We start from the raw sequence: 10,464 nt of genomic DNA, 5'->3' as shown, positions 1-10,464 counted from the left end.
TTTGTTTAATGCACAGTGTCCCAGCCTTAACCTAGTCCACACAGTTTCCTCTCTTCTGTTTCCACTACCTACCCTGGTACCCGCAACACTCTTTTGTATTTGATATAAATGCCTCCCTTTCCCCTTCCTGTCCCATCTTTCTTGCCACATTTGGTTGATTTTTTCCCAGATTACACACTTAACCTCTGCTTTACTGATACTAATGTGCATTTCTATGTTTTCTTTCTTTAAAGCCCTCTTTGCAAACTCATCCACCCTCTCATTCTCTTTCACCCCTACATGTGCTGGAACCCATACAAATTTTACCTGACCTCCCTGATTTGCAATTCTTGCAACTGACTGAAGGTCTTCATAAAGTACATCTTGCCGACTGTTTGTGTGAAAAGACCTTAAACTTGCTAGAACTGAGGCTGAATCTGAGCATATCAATGCTTTGATTTGTCTGGCTTTCAGCACCCATTGCAACGCAACCAACACTGCCAGCACCTCCACTGTAAACACCCCTAACTTATTAGATGTTCTTCTGCTGATTCCAATTTCTTTTGCTGGTATAACCACCCCAAACCCTATCACTCCTGTTTCAGGTTCCTTCGCACCATCCGTATAAATGTGAGTATAATCACTATACTTTTCCATCACATGACAGTTAAATGCGAACAAAATATTGTGGATGAGAGCAGGTGATGAGTTGAAAAGTGGCACATGACTCCTACTAGCAGGGCAGAGACTAGGAGGTGCCAGTTTGTGCAGGTCTGACAGATGGAGGCGGACACTGTGACAACAATTAACAAAAACAAATTAATTTAACTTTTATTCAGTGAGCATCTGAAAACACCATGGTGCAGAAAGCTCTAACCAAACATAGATAGATGCCCAGGTGAGCAGCATTTGGGTTGGGGGGAGGAACTGTTGACATATTGGATCAAAACTCTGCAGATTGTTTGTTGCTCCAGATATCAATATCTGCTGTCCCTTGTATCTCCTTAGATTGGAAACAGATAGCCAAAAGGCATTTTTCCATGCTGTATGAATCTATGATGTTAAGGTCATAGATGTGTACACTGTTGAGTACGTTCAAGACTAAAATCAATAGGTCTTTGGAGGATATGGAAATTGATCAGCAGGTGGATTTGAGATAGTGGGTAATAATATTATTAAACCACTGCACAAAGAGCAATGTGGTCATGCAGGCAGAGTTTAGGAGGCTTGGGAAGAAGTTAAAAAGGAGGACTTTGCAGTGAGTAATCTCTGGATTACTACCAGTGCCATGTGAAAACGAAGTAAATGAATGCTGAAGATGTGGTGTAAGAGGTTAGACAATTCCTGAGGAATTGGAATCATTTCTGAGGGAGGAGGTACATCAAAATAGATTGCACCCCAACAGAAACAGGACCAATGTCCTTGCAGCAAGTAGAGTAAGGAAAAATTACAAGCTGTAACTAAAGGTAACAAAATTAATACAAGTTGTAAAAACACAGTTGAAATTAAATTAAATCAGCACAAATATTCCTGTGTGTGCATGGTTTCCTCTGGGTGCTCCAGTTTCCACCCCCAGTCCAAAGGTGTATCAGTCAGTAGGTCAATTGGTCATTGTGTATTGCCCTGTGTAGCTTAGGTGGATTGCTGAGACAGCTCGTTGGGACAGTGGAACCTGTTCCGTGCTGTATTTCAAAATAAATAAAAAATATATACAATGAAAGTGAAAATGTATTAAGATACAGTTAAGAGAGCTGGATCTGTTCTATAGGCCAACCATGTGAGAAGGAATGGAGTAGCAAAATTAGAGAAATGGAAAAGCAAGTTTTAATGGGTGGCTTTATTAAAGAGGGTGAAGAGTTTCTAAAATGTATTGAGGGTAAGTAATGTGTTCAGGATAATTTTCCAGCACAGCATGTTTTTGGTACAACAAGGAAGGAGGCATTTCTGGATCTGGTTCTAGGGAGTGAGGTAGAGCAAGTACACTGTTTCATTACAGGAACATTTAGAAGATAATAATCATATCATTATATTTTTTGGTGAGCTATGGAAAAGGAATAGAGGTGGTCCAAAATAAAAAAAATAATTGGAGGGAGACTAATTTCAATGGAATAAGAGACAAAACTGTAACAAAACATTGCCTTTAAGAAGGAGATGGTTTGGGAATAGTTGAAGGTCATTCCCATGAGAAAAAAAGGTAAAACAAACAAATTCAAAGCTCCTTGGATAATGTGGTGAGTAGTTGTTGTTCGGATGAGAGGCAGGTGAACCATGTCCTTCCCCTGGGATTGGTGTCTATATTAGTGACTTAGACCTGTGGAATCAAGCCACGTTTGCTGATGGTATTGCATTATGTACTGTGAAAAGAATGATAGATTACAGCAGGATATAGACAGGCAATTGAACTGGATAGAGGCTTGGTAAATGATGTTTAATGTGAAGAAATTATCGGTGATGCTTTTACATTGAGAATGAGAAGAGGCAATATAGAATCAAAGTTAACCAACACAGATACATACCCATCAGCCCAATTTGCCCATGCCCGCTAAGGTGCCTTCCTTAGCTAGTCCATGTACTTGCATTTGGACCTTTCATATCCAAATATATTTTGGACTTCATAATTGTACACACTTTTAACATTTACACTGACCTCTAGTTCTATGTATCCACCAGCCTCTGCCCTGCAAGTCCCTCCAAGTCTTTCCCCTCTCACCTTGAACCAGAGGTTCCCAACCTGAGGTCCACAATAACCCTTGCTTAGTGGTATTGGTCCATGGCATAGAAAAAGGTTGGGAACTGCTGCCTTAAACCCACGCTCTCCAGTTTTAAACCTCCCTACTCTGGGGAAAAGGACTGTAAGTATACATCTTATCTATTCCCTTCATGATTGTAGAAATGCCTTTAAGGCCACATCTGAGGCTACATCCACACGAGACCGGATAAATCTGTAACCAAAGATTTTCTCTTCGTTTTGACCCTCCGTCCATACTGAAACGGCGTTTTCCTCCCCCGAAAACGGAGCTTTTCTAAAACACTCTCCAGAGTGTTTAAATCTGAAAACGCCGGTTGGGGGTTGTAGTGTGTACGGGGTAAAGGGAGGTTTTAAAAAACCTGTCGTCCTTTTCATCGGTGAAGAGACTATGGCTGTAGGAAATGTTTCTAGGGTGACCCCTCTGTTGGAGTGGGGAAGATGTTGGTGGGTCCACCCGGGGGTCTGTGTGTCCGTATGTGTAGCTATTGTAGCGGCTGTGAGGCTGGTATTGTGGTGGTGAAAAGTACTGGGGGGGGGGGGAGAGCCATCATATTACTCATCATTGCAAATCCCTCTGCAATAGAGTTAGTCAGTTTTTCAATGTTTGTTGTCAGCCAGGTCATAATGTCCGTGAACTCCCTGTCGGTTGCCTCCATACGCTCCAGTATTTGCTTTTTTAGTTTTAAGTCCTCCTGCATGAGCGCCAACAGCTGTCCATCATTTGGCAATTTCCTTTTAAGTTTTTCCGGTCTGTAACTGGACAAACGTGCACCAAGTATATTGTTTCCTCTTTGCTTGTTTTCTGTAGATGTGTGCTGCACATGCCCAGTAGGAGGAGATTCGCCCAGATACCCGTTTAAATGTGGATGGACGTATTTTCAAAAACGCCTGGTGTGGACGCCTATCGTTTTTACATGAAACCGGCGTTTTCAAAATTATCCGGTCTAGTGTGGACATAGCCTCAGTCTCCTTCACTCTAGTGAAAGCAGACCCAGCACGCCAGCCATAACCCAAGCCCTCCATTTCTGGCAATATCCTAGTGAAATTCTCCTGCACTCTCTCCAGCTTAATCACATGCTCACTGTAGTACGGCTATCAGAACCGTACATAAAATGATAGATATTAAGGAGGTGCAGAAGCAATGGGAATTTCACTATGTGTGCACAAATCCCTGGAAGTGGCAGGACAGGTTGATAAAGCATTAATAAATCACTCACAATTCTGGACTTTATCAGTAGAGTCATATAAAGGCAGATAAGAACATACAGTATACCATAAAAACAAAGATAATATAAAAGTAGAGAATCCACACTGAACAGCATCTGAAGTAATATGTTCATTTTTAGCTGCTTTCATTATGGGGAGGATGAGAAATCACAGGAGAGGGTCTTAGAGTCATACAGTAGAGAAACTAGCTCTTCAGCCCAACTGGTCCATGCTGACCAAGACTCCAATCTAAGTTGGTCCCTTCTAGCTGTGTTTGGTCCATATGCCTCTAAACCTTTCTAGGGAGGGTCCTGAAAAAATTGTGGGAATGGTTGATGGACTAAAGGACTTCACTAAAAAGGATAAATTTGAGAATCTGGGTCTCCTTTTGTTGGATCAAGTACTAAAGGTTACATGCATAAAATAAAAATAGAAGATTTTTTTTCCACTAGTGGTGCCCCACAACAGTTTGTGCTTGGGCCCTCACTGTTCATGCCTGAATAAATTGGATTTGAATATGAGAGGCATGGTCATTAAGTAGCAGATGGCATGAAGATTGGTGGAGTTGTTGATAGTGTGGAAAGTTGTCTCAGGCTGAACAGAGATATTAGTGTGTTTGTGGAATAGACTGAAAAATAGCAGATGGAGTTTAATCAACTCTCATAAAATCGGTGTACAGATGAATCTGAGCTGATGCATTTTGGAAGCGCCAATGAGGCTAGGATACACATCATCAATGGTAGCACGTTGGGGAGTATTGACAAACAGAAGGACCTTGAAGTACAAGTCCATGTATCTTTGAAGATGGCAATGTAGGTAGATAACATGGAGAGAAAGGGACATGGGATACTGGTCTTCATTGTTTGGGGCACTGAATACAGAAGTAAGGAGGCTAAGCATCAAATCTATAAAACCTTGGTTGGACCTGAGCAGGAGAACTGCCTGCGGTCTGATTACCAAGATGTGGAAGGATGTTCCTGTGCCATATGACTGATTCGATGAGCACACCTTTATTCCCAGCTGTTGCTGGCATCTGAAATGCACTATCTTTAGACGTAGTGGTAGAAGGTCCAATAGAACCATAGAACACTACAGCACAGAAAACAGGCCATTTGGCCCTTTTAGTCCGTGCCAAAACTTTATTCCGCTAGTCCCATTGACCTGCATCCAGTCCATAACCCTCCAGACCTCTCCCATTAATGTATCTATCCAATTTATTCTTAAAACTTAAGAGTGAGCCCTGCACAGCCAATTTCAAATCCAGTTTGCAACCTCTCCATGCATACCTAGTGTCTGAACCTTCTGAACTAACCTCCCATGTGGGACCTTGTCAAAGGCCTTACTAAAGTCCATGTAGACAACATCCACAGCCTTTCCTTCATCTACTTTCTTGGTAACCTCCTCGAAAAACTCTACAAGATTCATCAAACACGATCTACCATGCACAAAGCTATGCTGACTATCCTTAATCAGCCCTTGGCTGTCCAAATACTTGTATATCCAATCTCTCAGAACACCTTCCAATAATTTATCTACTACTGATGTCAGGCTCACCAGCCTGTAATTACCTGGTTTACTTCTGGAGCCTTTTGTAAACAATAGAACAACCTGAGCTACCCTCCAATCCTCCAGCACCGCACCCGTGGCTAAGGACATTTTAAATATTTCTGCCAGGGCCCCTGCAATCTCTACACTAGTCTCTCTCAAGGTCCGAGGAAATATCATGTCAGGCCCGGGGGATTTATTTACCTTTATTCGCTGTAAGGCAGCAAACACCTCCTCCTCTTTAATCTCTTTCTGTTCCATGACACTACTGCTTATTTCCCTTCCTTCCATATATGCTATGCCAGTTTCCTGAGTAAATACTGATGTAAAAAAAACTGCTTAAAAACCCCCATCTCGTGAGGCTCCACACATAGACAACCACTCTGATCTTCTAGGAGACCAATTTCGAACCTTACTATCCTTTTACTTTTAATATACTTGTAGAAACCCTTCGGATTTACCTTCACATTATCTGCCAAAGCAACCTCATGTCTTCTTTTTGCCTTCCTGATTTCCTTCTTTAGTATTTTCTTACATTTTCTATACTCTTCAAGTACCTCATTTGTTCCTTATTGCCTATACTTGCTATACACCTCTCTCTTTTTCTTAACCAGATCACCAGTATTCCTTGAAAACCAAGGTTCTCTATGCTTGTTAACTTTACCTTTAATCCTGGCAGGAACATGCAAACTCTGCACACTCAAAATTTCGCCTTTTGCTGATGACAATAAGATTGGAGGTGTTGTGGACAGAGAAGAAGGCTTTCAAAGCTTGCAGAGGGGTCTGGACCAACTGGAAAAATGGGCCAGAAAATGGCAGATGGAATTTAATGCAGACAAGTGTCAGGTGTTGCATTTTGGAAGGACAAATCAAGGTAGAACATACACAGTAAATGGTAAGGCACTGAGGAGTGCAGAGGAACAAAGGGATCTGGGAGTTCAGATACATAATTCCCTGAAAGTGGCGCCACAGGTAGACAGGGTGGTAAAGAAGGCTTTTGGCATCCTGGCATTCATAAATCGAAGTATTGAATATAGGAGTTGGGATGTTATGGGGAGGTTGTATAAGACATTGGTGAGGCCAAATTTGGAGTATTGTGTGCAGTTCTGGTCACCTAACTATAGGAAGGATATCAGTAAGATTGAAAGAGTGCAGAGAAGATTTATTAGGATGTTGCCGGGTCTTCAGGAGTTGAGTTACAGGGGAAGATTGAACAGGTTAAGACTTTATTCCTTGGAGTGTAGAAGAATGAGGGGGGATTTGATAGAGGTTTACAAAATTATGAGGGGTATAGACAGAGTAAATGTGAGTAGGCTCTTTCCACCTAGACTAGGAGACATAAATATGAGAGGACATGGCTTTCGGGTGAAAGGGGAAAGGTTTAGGGGGAACATTAGGGGGAACTTCTTCACTCAGAGAGTGTTGGGAGTGTGGAACGAGTGGCCATCTGATGTGGTAAATGTGGGCTCACTCCTTCCGCTTACCGAACAAATCCTTGCCAGAAAACAACTTATCCAAATCCGCTCTTCCTTGATCTTTTCTCCTTTCCACAAAATTGGCCCTTCTCCAATTTAGAAACTCAACTCGAGGACCAGACCTATCCTCATCTATAATTAACATGAAACTAACGACATTATGGTCACTGGACCCAAAATGTTTGCCTACACATACTTCTGTCGCCTGGCCTGTCTGGTTCCCTAATAGGAGATCAAGAATTGCATCCTCTCTCATAGGTACCTCTATATATTGATCTAGAAAACTTTCCTGAACACATCCCTCCCCCTCTATCACGTCTGAAACAACGGAACCCCGGAACATTAAGCTGCCAGTCCTGCCCCTCCTGCAACCAAGTCTCACTAATAGCAATAATGTCATAATCCCACGTGCCAATCCATGCCCTAAACTCATCTGCCTTACCTACAATACTCCTTGCAGTATCTTAAATCTAAATAATTCATCAGGTAACATGAGGTGGGAATGGGATATAGTGAGGAGTTTGTTTACCTTCAAGAGATCAAGAAAGCCAAATGTGGGTAGGTGAGGAATTTATCAACAGTTTTCTTTATTCCTGGTTGGTTCATTTCACAGGCAAAACATCTTTGAAACCATTCCTCCAATTGGTGACATTATCACCCTAATCAGCAACTTTATGCAACCCTTGTGTAAAGAATTGTTGCCAGTTAGCTAAGATGGGCAGTGTCCAATGTGGCCTTTTAGGGGAAAATGGATATGTGTATATGTTGGAGAAAAATGTGCAAGGCCATAGAGAATAGACTGGTGTGTGGAACTAGAAATTTGTTCTGTTAGAAGGCCAGTGCCGACATGTTGGCCTGAATGGCTTCTTTCTCGGTTGTATCCATTCTTCGATCATACAGCAGAGCTGACCAAAGGAGCCAAATTACTCCCTTTTAAGTTCCTATATTTTAGTCATATTGGAATCAGAATTAGTTCATTATTGTCCCATGCACTGAGATCGAGTGAAAAACTTGTGTTTGGTGCTAATTTAGTTGGAAACAATACCCGTGACACACTTTAACTATCTTCTGTGCTGGAGGATTCCACAGATTGACCACTCCATGGAGAGGAAGTGTCTCCTTTCTCAATTTGAAGTGGTCTGCCCCATATACTTAGACTGATCACTGGTTCTATTCTTCCCCACCATCAAGAACATCTTACCTGCATCAAATCTGTTCAGTGATGTTAGGGTTTTAAAAGTTCCTCTGAGATCTCCTCTCATTTTTCTAACCTGGGAAAAATACAACTCAAACCAATCTCTTTTTATACATTAGTTCTGCCATCCCAGAATTGCTCTGGCAAATCCTAGTTGCAGTCCCTCATTCTTCAAGATTGCATACGGTATTCTGGGTATGGTGCCATCAAGGTCTGTTTAATCTTATTAAGATTTCCTTCATCCTGTACATTTCCTTTTGCTTTGAAGACTAGTATATCATTTGCCACCTTAACTTCCCACTGAATCTAATTACTTACATAATCAACTGGTGTACAAGGTCTCACCCCTCCCCCTTCTGACATCTTGCCACTAAGGTAGTAGAATTATGGAATCACAGAAACCGGACCCTTCAGTCCAACTTGCCTACGCCTGTAATATCTATCTGTTTTAATCCCATTTGGCTGCATTAGGCAATATCTCACTACATCTAACTAAGTACCTGCCTTTTAAACATTGTAATTTTATCTCCATCTCTGTGCCCTCCGGCAGTGTGCTCCAGATAATCAGAATCAGGTTTAATATCACTGGTATATGTCATGGAAGTTGTTGTTATGTGGGAGCAGTACATCGTAATATATAATAAAAACTGTAAATTACAGTAAGTGTACAGTATATATATATTTTTTTAAGTTAAATTAAATAAGTAGTGCAAGACAGGGAAAAAGTAGTGGGATAGTGTTCATGGGTTCACTGTCCATTCCAAAATCGATAACAGAGGGAAAGAAGTTCGTCCTGAATTGTTGAGTGTGTGCCTTCAGGCTCCTTTGCCTCCTCCCTGAAGGTAGCAATGAGGAGAGGGTATGTCCTGGGTAGTGGGGATCCTTAATGATGGACGCTGCCTTTTTCTGAGGCATCACACCTTCAAAGTGTCCTGGATGTTAATAAGGCTAGATGGAGCTGACTGCGCTTACAACTCTCTGTAGCTCATTCGATTCTGTGCAGTGCTTCTCCCCCAGCCCATACTAGATGGTGATGCAGCCTGTTAGAATGCTCTGTAAGGTACATCTACAGAAATTTGTGAGTGTCTTTGGTGATGTATCCATTCTCCTCAAACTCCTAATGAAATATAGCCACTGTCATGCCTTCTTTGTAACTGCATCGATATGTTAAGCCCAGGATACATCCCCGGAGATATTGACCCAAGAACTACAAATTGCTCACCCTTTCTACTTCTGGTCCCTCAATGAGGACCGGTGTGCACTCCCTCATCTTACCCTTTCTGAAGTCCACAATCAATTCTTTGGTCTTGCTGACACTGAATGCAAAGTTGTTGCTGCCACGCCACTCAACCAACAGATACATCTCACTCACGTAAGCCTCCCTGTCACCATCTGAAATTCTGCCAACAATAGTTGTGTCATCAATATATTTATAGATGGCATTTGACCTGTGCCCAGCCACACAGTCATGGGTGTAGAGAGAGTAGAGCAGTGGGCTGATCACGCATCCTTGAGGTGAGCATTGTTGATAATCAGCAAGGTGGGGAGATATTATTTCTGATCCGCACAGACTGTGGTATTCCATTCAGGAAGCAGAGGATCCAGTTGCAGAGGAAGATACAGAGGCCCAGATTTTGGCGCTTTTTGATCAGAACTGTAGGACTGATTGTGTTAAACACTGAGCTGTAGTTAACTCACTGACCTTGTGTGTGGAAAAACTTACCATCAGATTTACTTGGAATTTTCTCCCCTTTCATCTTAAACTCTTTCATGTTAGACTTCCCCCACCTCAGGAAAAGGTCTCTGACTATCTTATCCATGCTCCTCGAGAAGGTCATCATCTTTTATGGTAGATTTCATTTCGGAATGTATTTTGAAATACGTATATGGAGTTCTGGTCCGACACCTCCTGTGGTAAGAATTTAAGATTGATTTTACCCAATCCAAATTTCTCAACTTTGAATCCTAAACATCTATAACATAGTCTATCGATGGAAGTTGGATTGCTGCATCAGACATAGTGGGCTACATTTAATGTTTTTGGCGGTATAATATTTACATCTGTATCATAGGACAATAAAATTTAAGAGCATTAAAAGCAGATAGAGATTATGTTAAAAAGACATGTTAGCATGAACACGCCATTCTGTAGCTCACTGGACGCCGGATTCATTAGCATAAATTCCACGGGCGTGTTTTCATTTAACCTGATAGCTCCCGAGGGTCCCAGGTTGACGGCAGGACCTACTTTCACTCATTGTCAAGTTCACCGCCAGCCTTCAATTGGTTGCTCCACTTAAATGCAAGCAATAGAA

Source organism: Mobula birostris, chromosome 1 (assembly GCF_030028105.1).
Source record: "Mobula birostris isolate sMobBir1 chromosome 1, sMobBir1.hap1, whole genome shotgun sequence".
In the NCBI taxonomy this organism is placed as follows: Eukaryota; Metazoa; Chordata; class Chondrichthyes; order Myliobatiformes; family Myliobatidae; genus Mobula; species Mobula birostris.
Note: the sequence above shows the minus strand (reverse complement) of the source record.